The sequence below is a fragment of the Berghia stephanieae genome, chromosome 3 (assembly GCF_034508935.2).
Source record: "Berghia stephanieae isolate SIO BIC M18660-M18661 chromosome 3, UCSD_Bste_1.3, whole genome shotgun sequence".
Taxonomy (NCBI): Eukaryota; Metazoa; Mollusca; class Gastropoda; order Nudibranchia; family Aeolidiidae; genus Berghia; species Berghia stephanieae.
Window position 1 is genome coordinate 67,517,845 of NC_088362.1, and position 17,977 is coordinate 67,535,821.

Consider the following 17,977-nt stretch of genomic DNA (forward strand, 5'->3'; position numbering starts at 1 on the left):
ATATGTTTATGACACATAAATCGATATCATGCTTTTTTGACAAGTTAAAAATCATCTTAATCGAAAAAAATATGAAGTAGAAGTTTTATGGTTCAAAAGGTAAAATATTATGCTCTCTCTCTCTCTCTCTCTCTCTCTCTCTCTCTCTCTCTCTCTCTCTCTCTCTCTCTCTCTCTCTCTCTCTTCTAAATACCCACTTGATTGTTATGTAAATGAAATTATTTATGTGGAATTGGACTGTAGAAGGGTTGACAGTTACATATCTGTTTACAGGTCTGATAACCGAACGGACCCCATAATATATGTGGTTTATTTCAAGATCGTTGTAATAGAGAGTATCCTAGATGTCGATTTGGGAGTATTTCATTTACAATAATTTTGAAACCATGACAATATACGATTCTTACACTCTTGATTTTTGGAATTCCAGACGTTCCCAACCGCTGTACGAGCTTACGAGTGCGTGTTGGGAACAAAGTTCGAATTCCAAAAATCAAATAAGAGTGTAAGAAATCTTTTATTCTACCCCTCAATCCATTTCGATTTAGTCTCTCTGAGTAAAAGACATTTTCAAAAATATTTAAATGACAATTCTTTTTTCAAAAAATTAATTTTAGTGAAATTCAATGTTTGATAATCTGGCGTCACAAATTATTACTATTTAGGGAGAGGGGTAGAATAATTTGGATTAGTAGACCTGTAAATGAGTTATGTGTGACAAACAAATATATATCTGTTGTAAGCCCATCAATGTTGCATGGATTAGACACAGCAGCTGCGGCAAAGAAACAATGTAAAGAATTTGAGTTGGCAGAAATGAGGATGTTGAGATGGTCACTTGGCTGGACAAGAAAAGACAAAGTGAGAAATGAATGGATTCGAAGGTTGACTGAAGCGAAGAATGTATCAATAAAGATGAGAGAAGATAGGTGGAAATGGTTCGGACGTGCTAAGAGACGGGATATGGAGTACGTGGAAAAGAAAGTATTAGATATACAATTCACGAGAAAGAGAGGAAAATGGACGCCCGAAGACCAGATCGATGGATAGGGTAAAGGACGATAGGTAAGAATTAGGCCTGGAGGAAGAAGATGCAAAGAACCGAGATGCATGGGGATGTGGCTTCAGCATTCTCTCTGTCGGAAATAAAAAGTATAATAATATCGTCTAACGGGCGTCACGTCTCTTCTTACATGTTAAGTGTTGCTAGGGATGCGATGTAAAGCGCTTTGAGCAAGTTAAGTGGATATTGCTCTATATAAAAGCTCAAGAAAATAAAAGAGAGAAGATTTAAGCCGTTAGAATATAATATAAAATGGGAACAAATGCCTAACAATGACAAAAAACTTTTATCATCTTGCTAGAAATGTTTATATTCAAATATCGATGAATTAATACAAAACAACTGGTTCAAAAATTTTGTGTGACCTTAAGGAAATAAATAAATGTTAAAGTCTGAGTTGAAGAATGTTGGATAAGTAGAGAGCTAGGTGCACATAAGTTGGGTTATCAGACCCGCAGATATGTATACGTCAGTAGAGAGTAATTTTAATTGTTCTGTACTTAAGGTTTTTAAAAATTTTTGCCCAAATGAAAGAAAAAGCGATTTGTCCGAGAATGGAAATGAGGGTTATTTTGTCTTAATTATGCCAGAGGTCTAAACAACCTTTTCTTTGTCATGTACAAGACAGCATTGTGTTGGGTTTTTCCCAAAGAAAAAAATAAGTTAAAATAAAACTCTCTTTAATTATCCAATGAAGTTTTTCTTTTCTTTAAGATTTATTTCTAGAAAAGATTGAGGTAACCCAAGCGTTTAATCGCAATACAGAGTGGCAAAGTGAGTAATGGAGCTAAATGTCTTGCTTATGGAAAACAACAACAACGAGATATCGAATAGCGAATCGATCATTGATCTTCCGGGTGTAAGATTGTGATTGTGAAAAATGATGGCCCCGATAATGTGCCCTTTGGCAAGGCACCTAGAACCTTCGATTCAAGTGTGAATAAGTACTTGACGGATATTGTAAGAGTGTTAGTACAAAATGGACGCCTAAACGGCTATTGGTACTGTATGAAATGGAAATATGGTTCCATATGGCCTGTCGAGGGAATAAAAGAAACATTGTGAAGAGCATTGAACATGGTAAATCCTTGGACATGCTCTATATAGCTAACTTAAGGTTATTGCTTAAGGAGGGGAGAAACAAAGTACTGACAGATGGGCTCGACCATTGACTCTCCAGGTTTAAGTCCAATTCCTTATCCACCCAAGCTTTTCGTCTTAGAAAAATAAAATTGAAATAAAAAGAGCAGCATGCATAACATGACGATGATGATGATATTAATAATAATAATAATAATAATAATAATAATAATAATAATAATAATAATAATAATAATAATAATAATAATATAATAATAATAATAATAATAATAATGATGATGATAGAAAAAATACAATGATACGAATTTTAAAAGTAGGGCCTACATCTTGAATTATAATTGAACATCACTCAAAATTTTGCTCATTGCTTTTATCATTAACGTTCAAAGCCTATACTTCTCTTAGATCAGTCAATTATTTAATAATGATGTGGGGCATTGGGACTGAGTTCTCGTGCGTTTATTCCACTCCCAGGTCTGATGATGATCAAACAATTCCGTGTATGCCGTGATGTAACAAGGAAACTGGCTTCGTTTTGAGGTTTTGTTTATCTTCCATGACAACAATTATAATGGTCCATTATCTGGCCTGAAATGAACTGCTGTGCGCCGGTTATCTTTGCTGTAACACGAAAACACTTTGTTTATAGTTTGAGGCTATTTCTCTATAACGTCATAGGCAAACGGTTGTTCATCAGATTTGAAAAGAACAGGGGAAAGAAAGGGACTGTAAAATCGTATTATTACCGATATTGTAATGCAGAGACTTAGATTTTGGTTTGAGGCTTTTTATAAATTTTAATGTTCACAAACAAAAAGTCGCTATCATACTTCTGGGATGATAAATGATTGTAGAACGGTTGTTGGAAAAAGCACCAGTCGAATGTAACTTGTTCATTAAAATGGGCCAGATCTCTCTTTTTTCATTCTTACAATTATACTCATGACAAATGGATGCTCTTTATTTTAGTATTGGTACCGATGTGCATCACGATGCTCTTATTTGGGCATGGAAATCATCAACAAACCAAAAAAAAATAAAAAAAATGAAGAAGAAGAAGAAAAAGAACAAAACAAACCAAATAAAAGGCTCAACAAGAAAAAAAAAAGAAATCAAAAATCAAGAAACAAAAAAATAAAATGAAAAACAAACAACAACACATGAACAAAAATTAAAACAAAAATAGAAAACTAAACAGAACAAAAGCAACAAAAAACAAAGCCAAGCCAAAACAAAACAAAAAAAGGCATACATTAATTAAAGCAATAACAAACCTAAATTCGACAAAATCAAGTCAATGGTGTATTGGATATTTTATAACGCAGATAATATTATCTTGGTCTTCCGGTATGTGTCTTCTCTATAACACACAACGATGCCTTTAGGCTGTCCGGCTTTGAAAGAAATACCGTCGCATTGGATGAGTGCAAAAATTGTAATTGTGGCTCCTCGCGTCAAACCGTGCGAGGCGATGCCACACTTTAAATTATAAACGTTTAAATGATCAGATGAATTGAATTTTGGGTTTATCCCGAGATGCACATATTAGAAGGTCTGATAATCTTACACAATATGGAACAAAAGTATGATGTCAACCCCCCCCCCCCCCAAAAAAAAAAAAAAAAAAAAGAAACAAAAAGAAACAAAACACAAACCAAAAAAAAAAAAAAAAAAACAACAAAAAAACAAAAAAACAAACAAAAAACAAATAAAAAACAAAACAAACAAACAAACAAAAAAAATAAAAAAAAAAAATACCCCAACTGGTTCCAACCCCATTGGGAGTATAAAACCACTCTTTCGAATGACTGGATGGATACAAACATATCTTGTATAATTAATCTTCTGGTTTCAGAGTGATGGCATCTTATTTCCTAATCTAAATATATTATACCGGTCATCAATAAAGATCATCCATCCTCACTCTTTTACGTTCCGTAATCCTAAGAATCTGCCTATACATCCTGCTACTATAATAGTTATGTCACTTTACGATTCAATATGTAATCTATCAATTACATATTAGTCCTTTGAAGGACTGATTACATACACACTTCCAAGGATTGTGGAACCGACAAAATAGTAGGTGTGTCATCACGACGTCTCTGCCATATTACAGGCGTGATTTAACAACGAGCCCATAGCAATCTGGGTTATCAGACCAGCATCCAAGTACCCGTCGGTCTCTGCACTTCATGTAACTGATTTTATTCTACTCAATAAACGTAATTGAAGTTTAATAAATTTATTTTTACCTTAACCCTCTCCGTCCCAACTGCTAGGGTGGGGTGTTCCAATCCGGACAGTATTCCAATTCGGACCCCCTTCTCTATTCACCTTCTATTTTAACGCCTAATTTTAATAAGAATTATGACATAGACCTGAGTTCCATTTAACACAGCCATAAATAAATGCATGATATATTTATGCCAATTTCAGTACTTTTCCATGTCATTAATTACATAACACGTCTCTTAAAGCCTTGTCTCACTCCGAAGATCAAACACGAGCTTCTCTCAGCGCTTTTTCACGGATTTGAGACTCTTCTTACAGTCGAAGTAGCAATATAAAGCAACAACATTTTCAAGATAAATTCGTACAATTGAAAAGGATTTATTCAAATTTTTTTTTAATTTTTGCGGTCGAACATCATCTGGAATCAAAAAGTAAGTATAAGATTGTTAAAATCCTAACGAAATCGTGAAAATAGAGAGGCTTAACAATACAGACAATGGACGTTCCATTCCAGTCACCAACCGCCCCAGGGACTTTTCCCCTCGCCCGTCCCCCTCACCCAGACTGTTCCACAACAATTTTCTAGTACGCTAGTACTACTTTTACTACTATTATTGCTTTTCTGCTGCTGCTGCTGCTGCTACTACTACTACTACTACTACTACTACTACTACTACTACTACTACTACTACTACTACTACTACTACTGCTGCTACTACTACTACTACTACTACTACTACTACTATTACTACTACTACTACTACTACTACTACTACTACTACTACTACTACTACTACTACTACTACTACTACTACTACTACGTCTACTATTTATTCGGTTTCTAGTACTTCTTCCAATATTACAATTATATTATGTCTTTTATCCTCCATTATTTTCTAGTAAGTTCCTGTACCTTCAAACGTTGACCTCATTCCACAACCCTGGGACTCCCTACCCACAACCCACACCACGTTATACAGTTTCATTCATTTTGTAACCACCATGGAGTACAGACGATACAAGTTATATTACATTTTATTTCATATGTTTTCCACGTTGATTTGTTTATTTTCGTGCTGACGAAGGATTTGCACCCGAAACGTCCATTGTCTGTATTGTTCCCATCCGAAACCTCTCCGTTTTCACTCTTTCGTTAGTGTTTGCAATTAGGCAACAGTTATTTCCACAATAACTCTCGGTGTACGGCCAATAGAAGTCATTGAGAGTGAGTCATTTTGGGGTTCCGAATTGGAACACCCCACCCGACAGGAAAATCGATACATTTGTTACCATACAATGAACGTTTGTCTTATTCAGAGCATTGCAAATCACAAAATTTGAAGAAAAATATTTGTCAGAGCTTAGTAGTCTAGTGCTGTTTTGTAAAGCCCACCTTCCTAAACAAAATAAATTACTTTTTGCTTTTTAGTTTGGTGTAAAAAAAAAAGCAATTATTGTGCAGAGTAAGTATGGTATTTCGGAAATAATTCTGAAAATAGTCGATAAGGACAGAGTTAAATTTAATTTTCAGAATGAATATCACTCCTATATATTACCGTTGCGATACGATGTATCACAATTTTATTTTGGTTGATGATGTTTTTGTTTTCCTTGACAACACTGATGATGTCTGTCCGATTTTTATGAATACCGTGACATTGGGCGAGTGCATAACTGTAATTATTGTGAATGATGAGGTAATGGTGCAATGTCTTGCATTGTTGCATGGATCACCGCGTTTGAACAATGATGCCAGCTTATCTAACTTAGAACGGAAGTGGCGAAGATGTACGACTAAGAGCAAGGCGGGCCACCGTGAGAAAGCGATGAAAATTGTAGAACAAAAAACAAGGTACTCAAAATATATAGGGAAATTCCACGCTTGAGCGGTTTTTTGTAGTGTTGTTTCTGGATAATTGTTCGATACGGTTGATGGTTCTAGGATCATTTCATTCTGATTAATGATTGATAAATGATTGATATTGAGTCGTAATTATCAGTGTTGAATGTCGTGTTGTCATTGTATGGATTGATAGAATAATGATGATGTTGATGGCGATGATGATGATTATCACGATGATGATGGCGATGATGATGATGATAATGATGATGATGATGATGATGATGATGATAATGATGATGATGATGATGATGATGATGATGATGATGATGATGATGATGATGATGATGATGAGTCAAGATCATTACTGTTAATAGTTAATGAGTGTTAATTCATTTGCTCGGTCTGACTCTTGGACAAAGAATAAGTAATCCTTTGACATACTGACATGTTCGAAATATTTGTGCACCATGTCAAAACATGTGGGTTAATCCTGCAACCTCCCCGGGCCCTATTTACATCTTCAGAACGATTCCGGTAAAGGTAACACCCCGTGCAAGACGAGCAAGATAAGTTAACCAAATGAAAAGAGGACACTTTATTCGGTTCACGTTTCATTGAGTCGTGGTTTTAGATCCAAGGATTAAAGGAGAGTAACTTTGCTCCAACCATTGACGTCACTGCCAGTCACATTATGACATCCAGCTTATGCGTCACTTCCAGTCACATGATCATGATTTAACCCTCTCCTTACAACCCATAAGAAAATCGTCATATTCTTTACGATGTAACCAACAATTTTCTTATTCTGATTTCATTTTGGTATAGTTATAGCCAAAAAAAATGTACACTGTGTTGCAGAGCTCATTTTTCTGGAAAAAGTGTAGAATATACCCGTTACTATTCTGTTTGAAAAAAATCTACTTTTGTGTTCGGTGAGTATGAAGTTTGAAGTTTGGGTAAAATTTTGAAAATAGCTGGTAGGGAGAGAGTTAAGATAAGATAAGATATAAGATATAATTTATTGATCCTGAATGGATGACGTCATTTCCATTCATGACGACATGACATGACGTCATTTCCAGTCACATGATTTCCGCGATCATGTCTTGTTCTAAACATTAGGTAGTGTTGCTGTTGGCTCGGGACTCCTTGTAAAGCGCTCAGTGGATATTGCCTACTGCATGCTCAAGTCTTCTTCTTCTTCTTCTTCTTCTTCTTCTTCTTCTTCTTCTTCTTCTTCTTCTTCTTCTTCTTCGTCCTCTCCTTCATCTTTTTAAAAATAATAATAAAATAATAATGATAGTTTTCGATGACTCTGACGTCTCTGTAGTACGTATATGTCCCATTTCCTTGTGAGCAATTTGGGCTAACACGTTCCATCTTCGGGCGCGATCTGTCTGATCTGAGACATTCAGACTCTTCTTCAGAAAAAGGGAGGTAATTATTCTGTTTAATGGCGGATTCTCGGCTGTAGAAATGTCAGCCTCAGGTCCATTCTTATATAAATTATTAACCACTAAAGTCATCTTTTTGATCACAGCTGACGTAGATGTTTCTATCTCGGTCATCAAACTTTTTACGAATGGGTAGGTGGGAGTGAGAGACGATTGTCTAAATTGGAGATTTCTACTTTAAAACCTGTAGAATCGTGATTTGACATAATATTCACTTCTATTTTGGGTATAAAAATGTTACTCCAAATATCGATCTATTAAAATGGGTTTACTTTAGCTTAGATGCTAGAACATTCGCCTGAAAAGCAAAGGTATCGATATCAGTGCCAGGTAAAGTCGATATTATTTCTTACTACGTCTACTCACCAGTGATTGGGTGGTTGAGTCTTTGTGATCTGGAAGAAGATACTTTTCAATTGACGAATATTCTAAACAAAGGGTAGCAACCAATTCTCACTTACTGCTCAATGACATTAAACCAGGATAATTCTGGTGCCAAAAGCATTCCCGGTTTTGAGGGGCTACTAAGATGTATCCTAAAGGGTCAGAAAGACTCAAATCGGATAATCAAAACAGATTTTAAAGAAGTCTAAGGGAAATAAATCGTTACGATTTTTGGTTGAAAATATAGAATGCTAATCAGTAGTCTTACGTTATCCACTTAAGGTATTTTGGATCGAATGTGGCAGCAGCAGCTTCTAATGGTGCTTACACTGCTATGTTATGACGATCACCCAATCTGCAAATTCCGTGCACTCGTACACGGTCGCAAACCCACCCGGAAGCTTCGTCAAAACGCACCGTTCAACTAGATGCTCTGCTGTTTCGGGCTCGTTTCCACAACGGATGCATGTCAAGTTCCCACTGATGCAATGAGCGTGCTGTTAAGCAGGTTTTCGACCGAAGCCGATTGGCTGCCACCATCGTCTACTAATAGTAAGAAGTCGCTGGCTGCCACCCAATGTCTCCTCTTGCTGGTGGAAAAGCCTGGCAACTTCTCCTCCTGTTTCGAGGAGTTGATGTCCCCGCCCCATCTCGTATATGCAGTTCTGCTCGAAGTCAGGAAAACTACATACAAGGGTTGTCGGGACTTATTTTGGCTCGAAACAGGTCCACCGTCCATTATGCGCTTGAGAGGGGAATCCCCATTCCCTCTCTCTTTGATCTTATTCATCCAGTTGTTTGTAATCGTGGAATGTGGCGAAACCTCATTGACAGATAAAAGAAAAAGTCGTAAAAGCATTACAGTGATGTCAACCACTTTCTGCTTAATATTATAGTAGGAACAAAATTGACGTCACTCAGCTCTTTGTTGTTTTCACCCAGTTATTTTAGAAGTAGTTCTCACTAAATTGTATTACTCAGACTAAAAACGATTACGGTTACACATAGTTTTGTCTATTGGTACGTTATATCCAGCTGACGGATATTGGGAGGTTTTTTAAAAAACATTGAGCATAGCATCAATACGCGAATGTAATATCAATGTGCTCAATGCCACGCTACTTCAATATTACTGACTGACTATAATGTTGTTGCACATTATTATATATATATATATATATATATATATATATATATATATAATATATATATATATATATATATTATATATATATATATATATATATATATATATATATATTATATATATATAATAAGAAAGGAGAGAGATAGAGAAAGCGAGAGAGAGAGAGAGAGAGAGAGAGAGAGAGAGAGAGAGAGAGAGAGATAAAGGCCAATAAACAAGATATCTCATTTAAGTCCTACAATGTTAGATGTTTGTTTCCTTAAACCAGGTGGTCGTTTTGCAATAGAAAGTGCCAGACTAAAAAATATATCCCATTGCGTTGAAAAGTTAAATGAGTATTATTTCTATATTGTCTTTATTTACTATGCTTTGACTTGTAGGATGCTCAATCTAAGAAATCCAATGGTAACTCGCGTTATTTAAGATATAGTTCAATAAAAGTAAAGAAAATACGGAATAATGGACATTAGGGCTCAAAATTCTAATTCAACTAGCAATATAAACAGTAAAATGACAATAGGATATGAATGAATTCTACTGCTGCTTTTATTGTTGTTGGTGGTGGTAGAAGAAGGGGCTTGAGCCCAAAACGTTCTTTTGACGCATTTAATGTCTGTTCAATTCTTTTCGCATCCATAACTTCCAGTAACTAAGCATTTTTACTTTGATTTGTGTTGTTATTGGAGTCATTGTGTTTGCAAAATACTTTGAGGCCAAACGCTAAACACCAACCCAAAGGAAACAAGACGCTCACCTTGGTAACTATATACAAATAATATGTTTGTATGTGTACTAATTATTTCTATATTGAGAAAGTATATTATCTATAAATACTTGAATAATGAAAATCGATTTTGAACATTTCATGACCTAGAGCTGAGTTCTATCTCTTTTGAAAAATGAATACAAAAAGTATAGGCAGCGTTCAATCTAGACCTGAAATAACGAATCAATCAATACATGATTATATCGTCATAAACGAAAACACTAGACTTAAAATCAATACCGACGTAAACTGACAAAACACCCATATATATATATATATATTATATATATATATATATATATATATATATATATATATATATATATATATATATCATTTGGGAAATAAATGATCAAATTTCAAATAACAAAGATTTTAGATGACAAAAATTATTGGCAAAGGCTCTCGAACCCGGGCCCCGGGACTCTACAATATGACGGTTCAGCTGTCGTTAATCGACAAAACTCGCTACATAATCATCTTTATAAAATTTGTTGTTCTGGCCATTTTTAGAGGAGGTAGCTGTGATAACCTCTTTTATTTTGAGATGCTCTGTATTGTGCACTCAATTTCAATGCATTTGAATCGGTTTAAACAAACAAGAGACAGCTGAAGGAGACCTCAAATTAAACATGAACCCAGTGCACGTTTCTATCTGTTCAAATTTGGATTCTATTTTCGTTTTCTTAATACTCGTCTGGATTACCTGTTTGAATATTTGATGGCATTGTTTCGGTCACATGATTTTGATGTTTTCATGTCCCTCCCTCCACCCCTTCCCACTTCCACCCCCCCCCCCCCTTCTAAGATCCTGACCCGATTAACAGTGTTGACAAGAGGGCATGAGAAAGATTTTTTAATTGCAAAGAATGATATGATTGATTGATTACGACATTGAACGGGCTAATTATTACAAATTCCGGAGGATAACAACCCCATTCCTCAGCATTATTGATGCTATGTGTTTTGGTAAAATACTCACAACACCTGTATGCCGGAAATAACGTACAAACACACAAAACTATGTGTAGCCTTAAACGTGTATTCTCTGATTGATAGAATTTAGTGAGAACTAATCATTAAAATGGCTGTGTAAAAACAATAACAAAAACCTATGTGACGTCAATTTCGTTCCACCTAAAAAACAATATATACGTAACAGTGAAACAGTAAGCTTCACGTTCAGTTTTGATGACAAAAATGATTTCAATCCAAAACAATATTCACAGTCGTTACTTACATTTAACTATGTATTTTATCTGTATCCTCAGAAGTATAACCTGGGGTATTTTTCCTTTATCACCACCAAGATTATGATTACTGTTACCGTCTCCACAATAATCAGCTCTTGAAAAGCCAAATTCATGTTCATCATCACCTCGCAGACAATTGAATACAATAGTCTGATGTCACGCCGCCTGGCAACGGCGGCCATCTTGGTTCTAAACAAAGAAAAGCATTACTTTATATTCTTCAAGCTGGCTAGAACTTTTCATATGTCTTGTGATCAGAATGTGTAAAAGTCAAAACATGATCAAATTTATGGGGTTTTTTTTTCACTCTGTACGCTTTTATGCTCGCCGGAGAAATATTTCACAGGGCGTCCGCCATTGTTCCGATAGTTTAGAGCCAGTGTTACTAAGTTACCACGCGTCATTAGGAAGGAAGTGACGTTACGACTATTGAATCCTATTGCCATCTCTGATTGGGACTGATGAATCCAAATGTAACTACTACTTCGTACTATAGACCAATAATTACTTAGTTCTGATTAGTGAAGGACGGAAAACGACAAATCAATCAACGTTTAAGTATCATAGACCAATGGTAACTTAGTTCTGAATTAAGTGTAGAAGGACCAAAAAAATATTATTGATGTTATGCGTTTAGGTAAAATAATCATAACATCTACCAGCCGGAGATAACGTGTCGATACCCACAAAAATTTGTGTTACCTTGAACGTTTGTAGTCTGATTGGTATCATTTAGTAAGTACTAATCATTAAAATGACTGTCTAAAAACAACAACGGAGCTGGGTGACGTCCATTTCGATCTTTCTCTAGGGCCAACTCTTTATACATTTGAAAGGGACTCCAGCGATAGCTTAGTTGATAGAGCACTTGCCTCTGAAGTAATGCGAAAAGTATTTGTCTCGGGTGTAGTTGAGTTTTCTTCTTTTTGTATTCATCCCTCAGCCCACCCTGCTGCGACTAGGCCCTATCCAAAGTGTACAAATAATTATTACTGTCTTCAGACTACGAATGACTACAATAAAGTTACAGCACTCAAATATCTCGTATCACTATGTAAGTATCGCATAATTAGCTAATTATAGAAGTTATTTTTTGGTGCTTGTAACTTCATACGCATGTTACTGACATCCAAGTAAGTAAACTTTATTTTCTGAGTAGTATAAAATAAAGTATAGAGCAGTAAAGTTAGGTGCCCCAAACGTAAACAATAACAAGTTGCTAGTGATTTCCGTTAGGGACCGGAATAATTTACGCACAATATAGGTCTCCCAATTTTGTAGTTTGAGTTGTAGGCAATACACTTTCAGTATTGAAAATATGTTTACATAAAATCTAACAGTTGCAGAAATAATAATATAAGGCTAAATTATTATGAAAATCAGGCTCCGAATAATTCTCGTTTTGTTCACACCAGCGCAATAATTTGCTCTGGTCTAAAAATAGATTGACTGTAACTTTTGATAAATTTTAGAAAATTTTACCTTTTGTTCCATAAAATATCCATATCTAGACATTATTTGATGCATGATCGAGTATTTATGAATATGTGTTTCTTTTGCCACCTAACAGCCAAATTTTAAAGGTTATTTTTTTCTATTATTTACATTGGAACGTGAGCTGTCAAGACAGGAACATGTGGTTTGCCACGTGCTTCTCGACTGTTGTTTACGTTTGGGGCACCTTCCTTTACTGTTCTATAGTTCGCAAGTTATTTTAAAAAGAGGAATATTTTTATTCATCTAAAAATATAATCAAGACCAATAACTCTCACAAATCGAGAGAAAAATTAACAAAAATGTACACGTGAATTGTTTAACACAAAATAATGCTTTTTTTTTTTTGTTCTTAAAGATGTTTTCATATATTGATATTTCACAAGCAATTAATTGTTAAATGTAGTTGGCCACATTCGAACTTAAGTGACCTTCAAATGGTCGAATTGAAATTCAATTCGACCAAATATTTTACAGGGATATCAATTTTACTAACTGTGAAGATAAATAAACTTTTACCCAAATGTGAAACCACTCGAGTTTTAATGGGTTTTTTTTTTTCACTAGGAGGTGACTGCTGGTGCGCTGATAGCTTTTTTTTTGTTTACACCAATAAAATATAAACCTAACCCTTTTGTGAGGGACGTAGTGTGTAGTTAGAACTCTCTAACATCTCTAAGTTAAAAGCATCTACGTTTGAAGTAATGAAAGTGATGGTGATGACCTGGCGATGACGGTAGTTTCGAATTGATTGAAAGAAAAATAAATTACCAAGAGAAAGAGGAAGAGAAGAGAGTGTCGGAAGAGATGCTGGTGGTTATATTGAATTTATCAAAATGAGGATGATGAATAGAATAGTGGTACCTACCTGATATTTTGATATCGAACTTACACATTAGTAATAAATAATACCGATAAATTCATTAAAGGCCATCGTAAACAACAAAAACCAGGTGACCATCCATGTTCACCAAGCAGTGATCGAGTACCTAAGTCGGTTAGATCGGTCGGTAAGAATTTTGTGATAGACTGACGGATAGAAAGCAATTGCTACTGGCCATTTCACACCACTGAAACCGGGATAACTCCGGCTCCATTGAACTCATAGATCTGAATGATTACTTTGCCATTTTACCTGAGACTTTGACGAAGTTTAAAAATGTCACAAATTTAAGAGTTCTTGACAAATCATCGGAGATCATCTTTCTCTATTAATAGGCTATAACGAAGAAAATGTTTTCTGGTTCAAATGAGAAAAGGATGTTTTGTCAGCCTGTGCTGATGTTACTTATTCGTTCAGTAACGTCAATTAATTAAGTTTCATTCAATGACAAAGGACCCTCCCTCTATTGTTATCGGCGGCTGACACGATACATTGATGTTATAGCACATTCAAAGGACCATCGACCACAATATAGTAAATAGCTTGTGTCTTAGTGGACAAACTATAGTGTAATAATATTTACCCCCCCCCCCCCCCCACACACACACAAACAAAACAACAAAACAATTATCCAAATTCGCAAACAAAAACATTTACACCTATTTATTTGAATGTTTTGTTTGGAATTTTAGTATTGTTTCTTCTTTCTTTTCTTTCCTTTTTTTTTTTTTTTTTTTTTTTGTCATTGCCCTCTCTGCCACGAACGACGTGCACTTACTTGAAGGTCTGATAACCCACATTGTTATGGGCTCATTGTTGTAATGAAAATACTCTCAAACCAACCCAAAATATTGTCCATTGCAATCAATGATAAAACAAGCCCATCATTGAGTTCGTCTATCAGACCTGCAAATATGTGCACTTCGGCAGTTACTCTAGATCAATAGGAGTATGGGATACAATTTGTGTGCCCTTTTTATTATTATAGTTTTTGGTTTCTTTTGAAGCTTTCGATTGGGGCGTCGACAATCTCTGAGCTTCTTGAAATTGAATCTCGGAATTATAAACAATACGTCGTTTAAATTTTATACCTGATGGTAAACAGTTAATGGTCTTACATTCTTACTCAGTCTTCTTACGCCAAGGTGTTATCGCTTTGTGTGTGATATGGTATGTGTTAATGAGTGAGTGTGCCTGTATGTGTGTGTGTGTGTGTGTGTGTGCGTGTGTGGCTGGGAAGAGAGGGAGTTAGAGAGGGAAAGAGAGTGCGAGAGAGAGAGAGAGAGAGAGAGAGAGAGAGAGAGAGAGAGAGAGAGAGAGAGAGAGAGAAGGGGGGGGGGGGGGGATTTACACAAAGTGTCTAAAAATATTGACGCATTTTCAGTTTTTCACAGGTGACGTTTCTATTTTAGTACTATCGCGTTTAAGCGTACTCAAAACAATGCAGAGACATCTATCTACCTGTGCCCCTAAAATCTCCCACAGAACGACCGAAGGCTTTAATTGGATCCATGGCTGATTAATATTGGATGTCACAGCGAATACGTTCATCACAGTTGTTTCCCTTGTTTCTAGGTAACGGCGTGCCGAACTTGTGATTATGTTTTCTCGTCCAAAGAAGATGAAAAGACATCCAGTTCCTACTTACGTATTGAGATAAACCAGTCGTTGATTTTTGCTGAGTTAGGAGTTGACAGATTGATTGATTGAACTCTTCGTATATTTGGTTATAAAAAAACCATACTACGATAACTAATGAGGTTCATGTTAGAATTTTAAAAGTAGGCATGGAAATATTATTATAATGATCCATCCCACCTTCATGGTTATATTAAGCACACTGTTATCATTTTAAAACAGGTATTGAATTGTAGTTCTAAGTGGCAAGCATCGATCCTAAAATCCTGGCAACTGTACTTTCGATTCCAGACTGGTTATCTCCTCATGCTAAGCTTAGCTCATCGACGTATGCAATCATTGAGTTTAAAACATGTATATTCAAAATCGTTTTCTACTTGAAAATGAGGAAATGGATACGACTAAGAGACGTTAGTGTAACGAAATCGAACGATTATGAATGCTACCATAAATCTATGACTATTTTGCCAGCCAGAACTGGTGATCATTAGATAGGACCACGTAAACAACATTCAGCCGTCCTTTTACTAAACACGATTTTAAATTTTGATCAGAAAACGTTTAATTGATCAATTAAGATGGTCTCCAACTTGTCAAACTTCTTAACACCAAGATTTCTTTTATGTTTTGACGAAATCTTTTTTTGACAATTAGGGATTCATTTTGATCAGTCAATACATAAGGTTACTTTATCTGACCAGGTGTAAGAAGGGTGTTTAATCCTTAGGAAAGCAATTTTGCTTTTGGTACATTCACTCCCCATTAATAATAAATGTCTTATAAAACTTATTTGTTGATTTAGGATAAATCGTAAAAGTCACGTGTGGTACACCACCAGTAAGCATGTCGAATCTCTTAAAATTGACAGGTTCCCTAATTTTAGAAAAGTTTCTACCTGGCTATCTCTTTTATTCGCTGCTGAACAACAACAACAACAACAACAACAAAGGAGTCATTCTATTTTACGATCTTTGGATGATAATGTCGTGTACAAAAGGGTTCATATCGACAGTTCCATGTTCAATTTATCTTTTACACACGAATGTGTCATGTGAAAAAAACTACAACATTCATTTTCATTTATTAAAAAAATAAATAAATAAAAAGACAAAAGCAAACAAATAAATGTTGAATTTTTATAAAGGTATCCAATGTATTGTGTTGTGAAATCAATGCTGCCAATTTATATACTCTTAAAAGGAATGGGGTCTAAATCATTGGATATTTTTGCTTTAAGACATCGCTATACCGACAATACTGACTGTCAAGTTCTTATAAAAAAATATTTTCATATATTAGTCTGCAACGTTTTATTTTTAATTATTTGAAAAAATATTAAAAACTGAGATGTGATGTATAGTCTACACATCAGTAACTTTATAAATCCATACGACGACGGGTGATAATATAATAAATGCAACAGAATTTTTAAATTTTAAGTGTGGCAGCTATCTATTCTAATCTTAGTGATTCTGTGTACAAAATGGAATGTGTCGATAACAGTCGACGCACGCTTGTCCTGCCGTCCGCTGACAAAACACGTTATTAAAAATAGTTTAGCTAGACAACTTTTACTTTATATTATCAATGAATAAAGGTCCACTTTAACAGGGCAACAATCTCAAACCGAGACTTAAAATACTTTTAAGCTTTGAGAAATTTTGACCTTTGTTACCATCAATATTTGCAGTGCAGTTATGTGGTCTTGTGGTATGACACTCGTCCTCGGATCGGACGGTCCTGGGTTTGGTTCCGCTATGAGCGGCGCATAGTTGAATCCTTGGAAAAGGCTCTTGACTCACATTCTCTCACCGTACTCGGGGGTCAAATGAGTGCCTGGATATTAACACCTTTGTCTCTGAAAAATTGTAATATCGCCTAACAGGCATCATGTATAGTCCTACATGTCTACTTGTCTTAACTAGGGGCCGCTTGTAAAGCGCTTTAAGCACGTTTGGTGGATATTATGGGGGCATCGTGGCTCAGCGGTACGGTCTTTGCTTCGTAACCGAAAGGTACCGAGTTCGAATACCCGCTGCGCTGTGTGGCCTTGAGCAAGTCACCTCGCCCCAGATCTATCTGCGGCGCTACACTGCGACTGACGCCTGTGTTATTCCAACCTTCCCTTGAAATAGACCCTAGGGACAAATTTCCCCTGTGGGATGAATAAAGGGAATTTATTGTATTTTTATTTTTGTTGTTACTCTGTATAAAAGCTCAAGTTAAACTCTTCTGGCCAGAGTGTTTTAATTAAAAAGGCATTTTGTCAGATTACGTAAGTTACAGTGTTATCTGTTGTTGTCTTGTCATCATTACTGTGTGTCATTTATTGTTGCTTTCGTTACATAGTTTGTTACATTGAATGGGTAAAACATTCACAATGAATTTAATCCTTTAAAGTCGTATTTCGATTTTATTCCAGCCTTCCAGGTCATGTCATACCAGGACAGCAATTATCTAAGTACGCGGCTAGAAGGGCTTCAACAGAAACTCAAGTCGCTAAGCAGTTACTGCTATCTTTGTGGAAATTATCAGTAGCATTCAGACTTTGAGAAATTATTTTGGTCTTTACAAAAGAAGGAGATTCTGTCTCGCTGTTAAAGGTGTAAGTACTTCCAAATGAAACAGTCACATGTTTTGTGTTGTCAGTCCGCTATCATTCTAGCTTGTTTTTATTAAACAGTTTGTTATATTTTCTCTCCGCCTTTTCAACCAT

General features: G+C 35.6%; 1 protein-coding gene across 4 annotated transcripts in view; it reads right to left on the reverse strand.

The window, feature by feature from the left end:
- The window catches only part of LOC144968263 (uncharacterized), a 71,036-nt gene that overhangs the window by 46,866 nt on the left and 6,193 nt on the right, over positions 1-17,977 (reverse strand). The window lies entirely within an intron of this gene.